The sequence below is a fragment of the Macaca mulatta genome, chromosome 4 (assembly GCF_049350105.2).
Source record: "Macaca mulatta isolate MMU2019108-1 chromosome 4, T2T-MMU8v2.0, whole genome shotgun sequence".
Lineage (NCBI taxonomy): Eukaryota > Metazoa > Chordata > Mammalia > Primates > Cercopithecidae > Macaca > Macaca mulatta.
The window spans coordinates 142,259,691-142,268,212 of NC_133409.1; positions in this window are offsets into that span (position 1 = coordinate 142,259,691).

The window sequence follows — 8,522 nt, forward strand, 5'->3', positions numbered from 1 at the left end:
TTGTTTTATATCTCCACCCCAATAATTACCCCAACTAAATTTAACAGCCAGCCACTGCATAATCCAGACAGTACAACTTGATCTTTGTTGCAGAGGAATTAGGCCTGAGTTTAGTGAATTTGATTGTCTTAGGGGAATTAAAGGTTATTTTCTAGTTCAAAGGTAGACCCACGTGTGAGCTGCTTTTCTTCTAAATGCGTGGGCCTTAACACAGTGAACTCTAACTCTGTAGGAGTGAGTAGAATAAAGTCAGGTGTGAAGTCATCTCTTGCCTCCCTCGGCTGGTAGAAAAGAATGTGGAGTTGGCGAGGAGGAGTTGCCCATGCCCAGATCTCTCTCCCATGCTGTCCTGTGCTCCCCTCCCAGTCCCTTCCATGAATGGACTCCAAACAGAAGCCTGAAGGCAAGGCGGTCCATGGGATCAACCTCTTGGGGCAGAGAACAGGGGGCAAAGACAGGTGGAGAATGGATCCCAGGGAAGGGTGGGGCACATGGAGAACAAATGGCCTAGAATGCCACCAATACAGTTACAGACATAAACAGCATCTTTTTCCTGTGATGGCAACAGGCAATATAGTTAAATAGCAACTCACTGTAGGAATTTACACACAACTTTTAAATTTTCTATTGATGTGTAACAAGTCACTCCGAAATGTAATGGCTGAAAACAACCAGTGTTTATCTCACCCAATTTCTAAGGGGCAGGAGCCTGGGAGTGGCTTGGCTGGATGTTTCCGGATCAGGGTATCTTGTGAGACGGCAGTGAAGAGCTCAGCAAGGGCTGCAGGTACATGAAGCTGTGACTAGGGCTGGAGGAGTCCTATCCAAAATGGTTCCCATATATGGCTGTTGGTTGGAGGCCTTCGTTCCTAACTGGCTGTTGGCAGGAGGTTTCAGTCTTCATCAAACGGGCATCTCCAGAGAACTGCTCACAACATGGCTGCTGGCTTCTCCCAGAGGGAGCAAGGAGGAAGCCACGTGATCTTTTACCGACTACCCTCAGAAGCCTAACACCATCACTTCTGCCACATTTGATTTGCTGGAGTTCCTAAGTTCAGCCCACATTTAAGGGGAGAGGAACTAGGCTCCACCTTTTAAAGTGAGGAATATTTAAGAATTTATGGACCTGTTTTAAAACCACCATACACTAAGAAGATCAGTAGGAGAAAACAGTTCAGGATGATTTCATAACAGGGATGATGGTCTGGCCTGAAAAATACCTGGGAATACCTCAGAAGACAGTTTTCAGTGTCCTCCGAGCCTCCTCTTCTCCCACACAGCAAGGGTCTCAGGACTCCCTAAGAATTGGAGCCCATCCTTCTTGGTAACCCCTGTGCCTTATTTTTGCCTAACTCATCATACCTACCCTACTTACCATTATTGCTCTTGGCTACCTACTCTTGGAAAACAGTTAAACTAATTTGAGCTGAGTTATATACATGGTTTATAATGAACCTGCCATCCCTTGTGGGGGGTTACCTAATTCTAATAAGAGCTTTCCTGTAGGCTCAATACATCAAAAGAGTTAATCTCTTTAATCTCTTTCATGTGAGAAAGGATGGTTTCAGTAACATGAGTAAGGCCCTCCTTGCCCTAAAACAATATCATAAAAACAACAGCACTTGCTTAAGCATTCCATGACTCAAGTCTCACAACAAGCTGAAGACCAGTTTTTATTTCCAGTCAATGAGGAGCCCAAACTAGTAGAGAGAAAGTGACTCTATGGTAGAGGTTGGATGTGAAACATGGAGCTGATTCCCAGTGTAAGGCTCCTGTCGAACCTCAAGATGAGGAACCTTCAAACCAATCTCATCATCAACTCCATAGGAAAACAGCCCACTCCAGGGGCTCCGGGAAATGGGGGACAGGAAAGAGTCTATTCTATATTCTTCTCAATGGTGCGGGGAGGATGGTGTGGACACAGCAGCTATGAAGAATAATTAGGATGTCTCTAGGTCTCTAGAGGATGAAAGATTGTGTATTAAAGCAGCAGTTCTCAAACTCTTTGTCTCAGGAACTCTTTATACTCTAAAGCAGGGGTCCCCAACCCCCAGGCCCTGGACTGGTACCAATCTGTAGCTTGTTAGGAACGGAGCCACACAGCAGAAGGTGAGTAGCAATCAAGCAAGCATGACTGCCTGAGCTCTGCCTCCTGTCAGATCAGCAGCAGCATCAGATTCTTAGAGGAGCTCAAACCCTACTGTGAACTGCGCCTGCAAGGGATCTATCTGGGTTGCGTGTTTCTTCTAAGAATCTAACGCCTGATGGTCTCAGGTGGGACAGTTCCCTCCTGAAACCGTTCGCCTACCACCGCCCCCATGGAAAAACTGTCTTCCACGAAACTGGTCCCTGGTGCCAAAAGGGTTGTGGACCGCTGCTCTAAAGTATCAAACATCCCCAAAGAGCTTATGTGTTTGTTTGTGTTATATCTACTTAATACCTGTTTTTAACTTATTTAAATTGACAGAAATATTACATCATGTACAATGTTTTGAAATATACATTATGAAATGGCTAAAATGAGCTAATTAACATTAACACTTGCATTTCCTCACTTTTTTGTGTGGTGAGAACACTTAAAATCTCAGCAATTTTCAAGATACAATATATTGTTAACCACAGTCACCACCATGTTGTATAACACATCTTTTTGAAATATTTAATTTATATTTACTATATTAATTTCTTTGATTTATAGTTATATATTAGAAATTCAAACTCAGAAAATCTTAACATTTAACTCACTAAAAAATAACAATGTCAATGCCTATTACATGTTAACATAATGCTTTATGAAAACAATTTCCAAAACAAAAACAGGGAAAAAAAGTGGCATTGTGCTACATTTTGGCAACTTGCTTTCATGTCTGGCTTAGCAGAAGACAACTGGATTCTCATATCTGCTTCTGTGTTCAATCTGTGAAATCACACATACAAAACTCCTATATGGTGATAGGCACATGAGAGTAGGAAAGACAATTTCTTTTCTTTTTATTTATTTATTTATTTATTTTTGAGACGGAGTCTCCCTCTATCACCCAGGCTGGAGTACAGTGGCCCGATCTCAGCTCACTGCAAGCTCTGCCTCCCAGGTTCACACCATTCTGCTTCAGCCTCCGAGTATCTGAGACTACAGGCGCCCGCCACCACGCCCAGCTAATGTTTTGTATTTTTAGGATGGTCTCGTTCTCCTGACCTTATGATCTGCCTGACTCGGCCTCCCAAAGTGCTGGGATTACAGGTGTGAGCCACCGCGCCTGGCACAATTTCTTAATATTACTATGAAACTACTGTTGACCTCTGAAATCCACACTTTGAAAACAATCGAATTAAAGAGGTATTACAAACTCTCCTCTTAGTTTTGCTGATGACAGAATCTAAACAAGAGACTCCTAGTTAGCACCACATGGCTCTGAGGGTATGCATGATACACGCAGATGTATAAGGCTTCCATGGCTGGTTTCAGGATGCAGGGGGAGTGACAGGTGTGAAGAAGTAGAAAAGTTGAATGGAAAAGCTGGACGATACATAAGAGAGCAAGGAGAGGTTTGTTCCTGGAGTAAGGTTATTTTACTGTTCACCAGCATCTGCTTCCCCTCTCTGAGGGAGGACTAAGCTGTCCTTCCCTTTGAAATTAGATGCAGCCATGTGACTTGCTTCAAGCAGAGTGATGTGTGACACTTCCGGGAAGAAGCTGTAAAGCCAGTGTGCTGTTTGCCACACTTTTTCCCTCTTGGTAAGCACCAATGTTCTATGTGAATATTCACTGCCCCATCAGCCTGGGACCCAGAGTGAGGGCAACATTGATGGCAAACAAATTTCCCAGCTAACTCTTTGATATAGTTTGGATGTTTGTCCTCTCCAGATCTCACGTTGAAATTTGATCCCCAATGTTGGAGATGGGGCCTGGTGGGAGGTGTTTGGGCTTCAGGAACAAATCCCTCATGAATGGGTTGATGTCATCCCCTAGGTGATGAGTGAGGTTTTGTTTTTTCTTGTTTGTTTGTTTTTGTTTTAGTTTTTGAGACGGCGTTTCACTCTTGTCACCCAGGCTGGAGTGCAATGGCACCATCTCGACTCACTGCAACCTCGCCTCCAGGGTTCAAGCAATTCTCCCACCTGAGCCTCCTGAGTAGCTGGGATTATAGGCATGCGCCACCATGCCTGGCTAATTTTGTAGTTTTAGTAGAGACGGGGTTTCTCCATGTTGGTCAGGCTGGTCTCGAACTCCCGAACTCAGGTGATCCGCCTGCCTCAGCCTCGCAAAGTGCTGAGATTACAGGTGTGAGTCACTGCGCTTGGCTGAGTTTTTATTCTATTAGCTTATGTAAGAGCTCATTGTTTAAATATTGTGACTTCCCTCCTCTCCCATGTTATGACTGCTCCCCTCTGCCTTCCACCATAATTGGAAGCTTCCTGAAGCCCTCACCAGAAACAGACGCTGGTACCATGCTTCTTGTACGCCCACAGAACCATGAGCCAAATGAACCTATTTTCTTTATAAATTAGTCTCCAGTATTCCTTTATAGCAATGTAAAGCAGATAAATATACCTTTGCTGGGCATGTAGCCCAAATGAGAGAATAAACACTTGTTATTTTCAGCCTTTGAGATATTGGAGTTACTTGTTATAACAGTACAATCTAGCCCAGGCTGACTGATACGGCTGTCTTAGTCTGTTTTGTACTTCTATAGAAGGAATACCTGAGGCCGGGCAATTAATAAGAGGTTTATTTATCTCATTACAAGAAGCATGACATTGCATCTGCTCAGCCTCTGATGAGACTTTTGTGCTATGTCAGGATATGGTGGAGAAGGTCAAAGGGGAAGCTAGCATCAGCACAAAAGGGCCAAACTGGACAAGTGTCCTGGCTTTATGACAACGCACTTTCATGGGAACTAATCCATTCCCCTCAGAACTTACTCACTAGCAAGAGAACAGCACCAATCCATTCACGAGGGATCCACCCCCATGACCCACACCTCCCACCACTGCCACACTGGGGGTCAAATTTCAACATGAGATTTGGTGAGGACAAACAAACCATATCCAAAGCATAACAGCCATCTTACAGGCAAATCAAGGATATGGACTCTGCCATTTAATGTACCTATTGTGAGCCTATTGTGCATTAAATACCATGCTAGGTTCTACGATTACAGATAATTTAGATTTGGCACCAGCCCTCAGAGGGTTTATAGTGCAGAAGGCATATAAATAAACGATATCACTGTTGTAATTGCTACTATTAACAAAGGGTACTATGGAAGGGAGGAGTCCACGAATCCTGTATCAGTCAGGGAACCAGCGAGAAATGGCATACTCAGCTAAAATATTTGAAGGGATATTTTAATACAGGGACTATTTTGGAGGTGTGGGCAAGGTTAAGGTAGGGGGGTGGGTCAACAGGAATGTTGAGGCATCCAAGGACAATCAGCAGAAGAAAGCCAATCTCACCCCAGTCTGAAGTGAAGAAACAAGTGTTAGAAATAGTGTTACTGGACCAAGTGGGAGGTGGAATCATGGCAGAGGGGCCAGATGACACCAACTACAGCTGTAGCCAGAGCAAAACAGGGAGGGATCAGGAAGAATAGATATTCCAGCTTTTCTCTCCTCCTGCTCTCTGATCTCCCGCCATGCTCCCTATTGGCAAGATCCACCTGGAAACCAGACATCAGTGCAGCTGGGTGATGCCATCAATGCAGTTGGTAGAAGTCAACCTCCTGGTCCTCAGAGCAGGGTGGAGAAGGATCTGGAGGGACAAATAGACTATCCTCAACAAGGTCCTCAAAAGAGAAATGATAGGAATAGTTGATACAATATTTTTTGAAACTTTATTGCTTCATTAAAATGCTTAAAATTGAAAGGAGAGTCCACAGTTATAGAATAGGGGATAGGTCTGAATGAATATTCAGATGACTGGACACTTGAGGCTCCTATTAGAAGAGACAATGGACATACGGCTGGAAATCATATCCTGGATCTTTTTTTGTTGGGGGGAGTTGGGAGATGAAAGTCAAATGCAGAGAGAATGGGTGGGGAATAAGGAGAAACATCTTCCAGTCAGCTGGAGACCAGATCACTATAGATAAATTGTAAGGTGGGAATTGTATCATATTTTTCTAACCTAGTCTCAAAAGCCATGCAGTATCACTTTTACACTGTTACAAACAAGTTACAAACTGACCCAGATGCAAAGGGAGGAAAGTTGATTCCACCCCTTCTGGAGAAAGCAAAGTTCTATCATAGTGCTGAATAATACAGTAGCCAGTAGCCACACATGGCTGTTTACACTTCAATTAACGACAATTTAATAAAATTAAAAATCCAATTCTCAGTCACATTAGCCACATTTCATGTGTTCAACAGCTATGTGAGGACATGGAATATCTCCATTATTGCAGAAGTTTCTATTGGACAACACAGCTCTAGAACATATGAGACAGGAAATATTGTTGCGGCCGTCTTGCAAATACAGTCTGCCACCAGGACCTAGGCAAACCAAATTGTATTAGAGAAGATGGTGCAGTGGCTCACAAGACATTGTGTATAAGAGTTGGCAATAACTGCTGCTGTTTATCATTAAGAGAGTACTTGGGTTAAAGTCTTAAAGAGAGGATGTATATGCCCAGAGGGCTAAAACTAGGGCCAATAGGAGGGCAACACAAAAGAGATTTCTAGGATAGTATGTTCCATAAGCCTCTTTGAGCATGTGACAAAAAGCCACCTCTCCCCAGGGGAAAAAAAAAGTATACAGTATTATGCATTCAAGTTCAGGAGTCTACAGAACCCTCCAAATCAATCCATGGATTTGCCACATCAGAGCCCTACTGCAGGCTGTGAGCCCTTGGAAGTATTTCCTTATTCCCAGCCATTAGCAGAGGATTTGGCCCTGATGACACTTAATCACTATATGTTGACAGAAAGGGGCACTTTTTTTGCTGAATACAAGTAAGAACTTTAATAGGTGGGGAGACATTTAAGTGGAGCAGGCAACATCAGGAAGCCAGAAAGTTTCCCAGCACTAGAGGAGTCCAAGTAGATGTGTGATAATATGGAGAGGATTTCGGCCTTCAAACATAACTGAGTAAGCCTTAGGTCTTGCCTTGAGGACCCAAGTTCTACAAAAGATAACAGTAAAGCCCAAGTGAAGAGATCATCACATACAATTTGAAGAGGGTAGAATCTAGAGACGCTTCATGGAGCTAGTGACATTCTTGGATCAAGTTCATATGTCAGGTGGCTTCTTCCCTGAGGTTGAGTCCTCTCTAGAAGGCTCTTCAAGCCTCATATCCACCCAAAAAAATTTTTTTATCCTTCTTGTCCCCATGCTCAGTTTCCCTGATAAATCCAGACGTATCTAAACTTAGCAGTGGACAGAGCTTGAACAGTCCTCAGTTGGTCTTCAGGCCCCTTGTAAACAGACCTCTGGCATACTTGTCGTATCCATTTCAAACATATCCCAGATACACTTTCATCCCCCACAATGTATTTTCTGAATTTTGAGTATCATTGTGAGAAACTCATATTGAATCTAAGTCTAAAATCATCTCAGCTTTTCTGACAGTCTCACTGCATTTGTAAAAGTCAGTTATATTCGGTTATTCTTTCCTCTCCCACTATTCGGTCAATTCTTCAAGATCAGGAACTATATCCCCACTTCCTAAGCATACACTTGGCAGCCGTATGTTCCAGCCGGTGTTTTATTCTTGCAATTCTACAGGGATAGGGTTTTGGATACAACAGGCTGGTTTGAGCATAATTATTCTTAGTACATAAGCTCATCATTGTGTGTGTTATCCAAAATCTTAAAGGACTACAGCACTCTACTTTTTACAGACAGGAAGAGGCACGCCCCACCATTCCCAACACACATTGAATCTTGACTGAATGACTGTAGAAAGCAGATTGCCCTGGGTTTGAAACCCACCATCAGCTGTGTGACTTTGAGAAAATTACCTGGTCTCCCTGAGCCTCAATGTCCTCAATTGCAAAATGGACATTCTATTCATACCAGGATTGTTTTAAATAACATTTAGCATGGTGCTTGGTGTATAAGAAGCATTTCAAAAATGTTGTCCACTGATTCTGTGACTTCTCATATACTTTTTTTTTTTCATGGAGAAGGCAAGATTGTTAATATCCTTTTGGGGCACACCTGGAGAAGTATATCTTAAAAGACCTGTTTTACAACCACAATCTGCACTATGGTGCACTGAGTGAGGTGAGTCATGCAAGTGTAGGATCGATCTTTTGATTTAGAACGTTGATATTTCACGGACTTCTGAAAATCTATTACTATTTTTTGAAATATTAAAACATTATAATCGGAGTTTTGCTGGCACCCTCTTAAATTTCGCACCCAAGGCAGTGCCTCATTCATTTGGCCCTTGTCCTGTCCTGCCTACTGTCACACCACGACCCAAATCTGAGAGTAGAGCAGCCAGAAAAACTGAAAGGAAAAGAACCCTGTTCCCCACCTGGGTTTACCCTTCTGCCCTAGAGCTCTACCACGGCCCAGG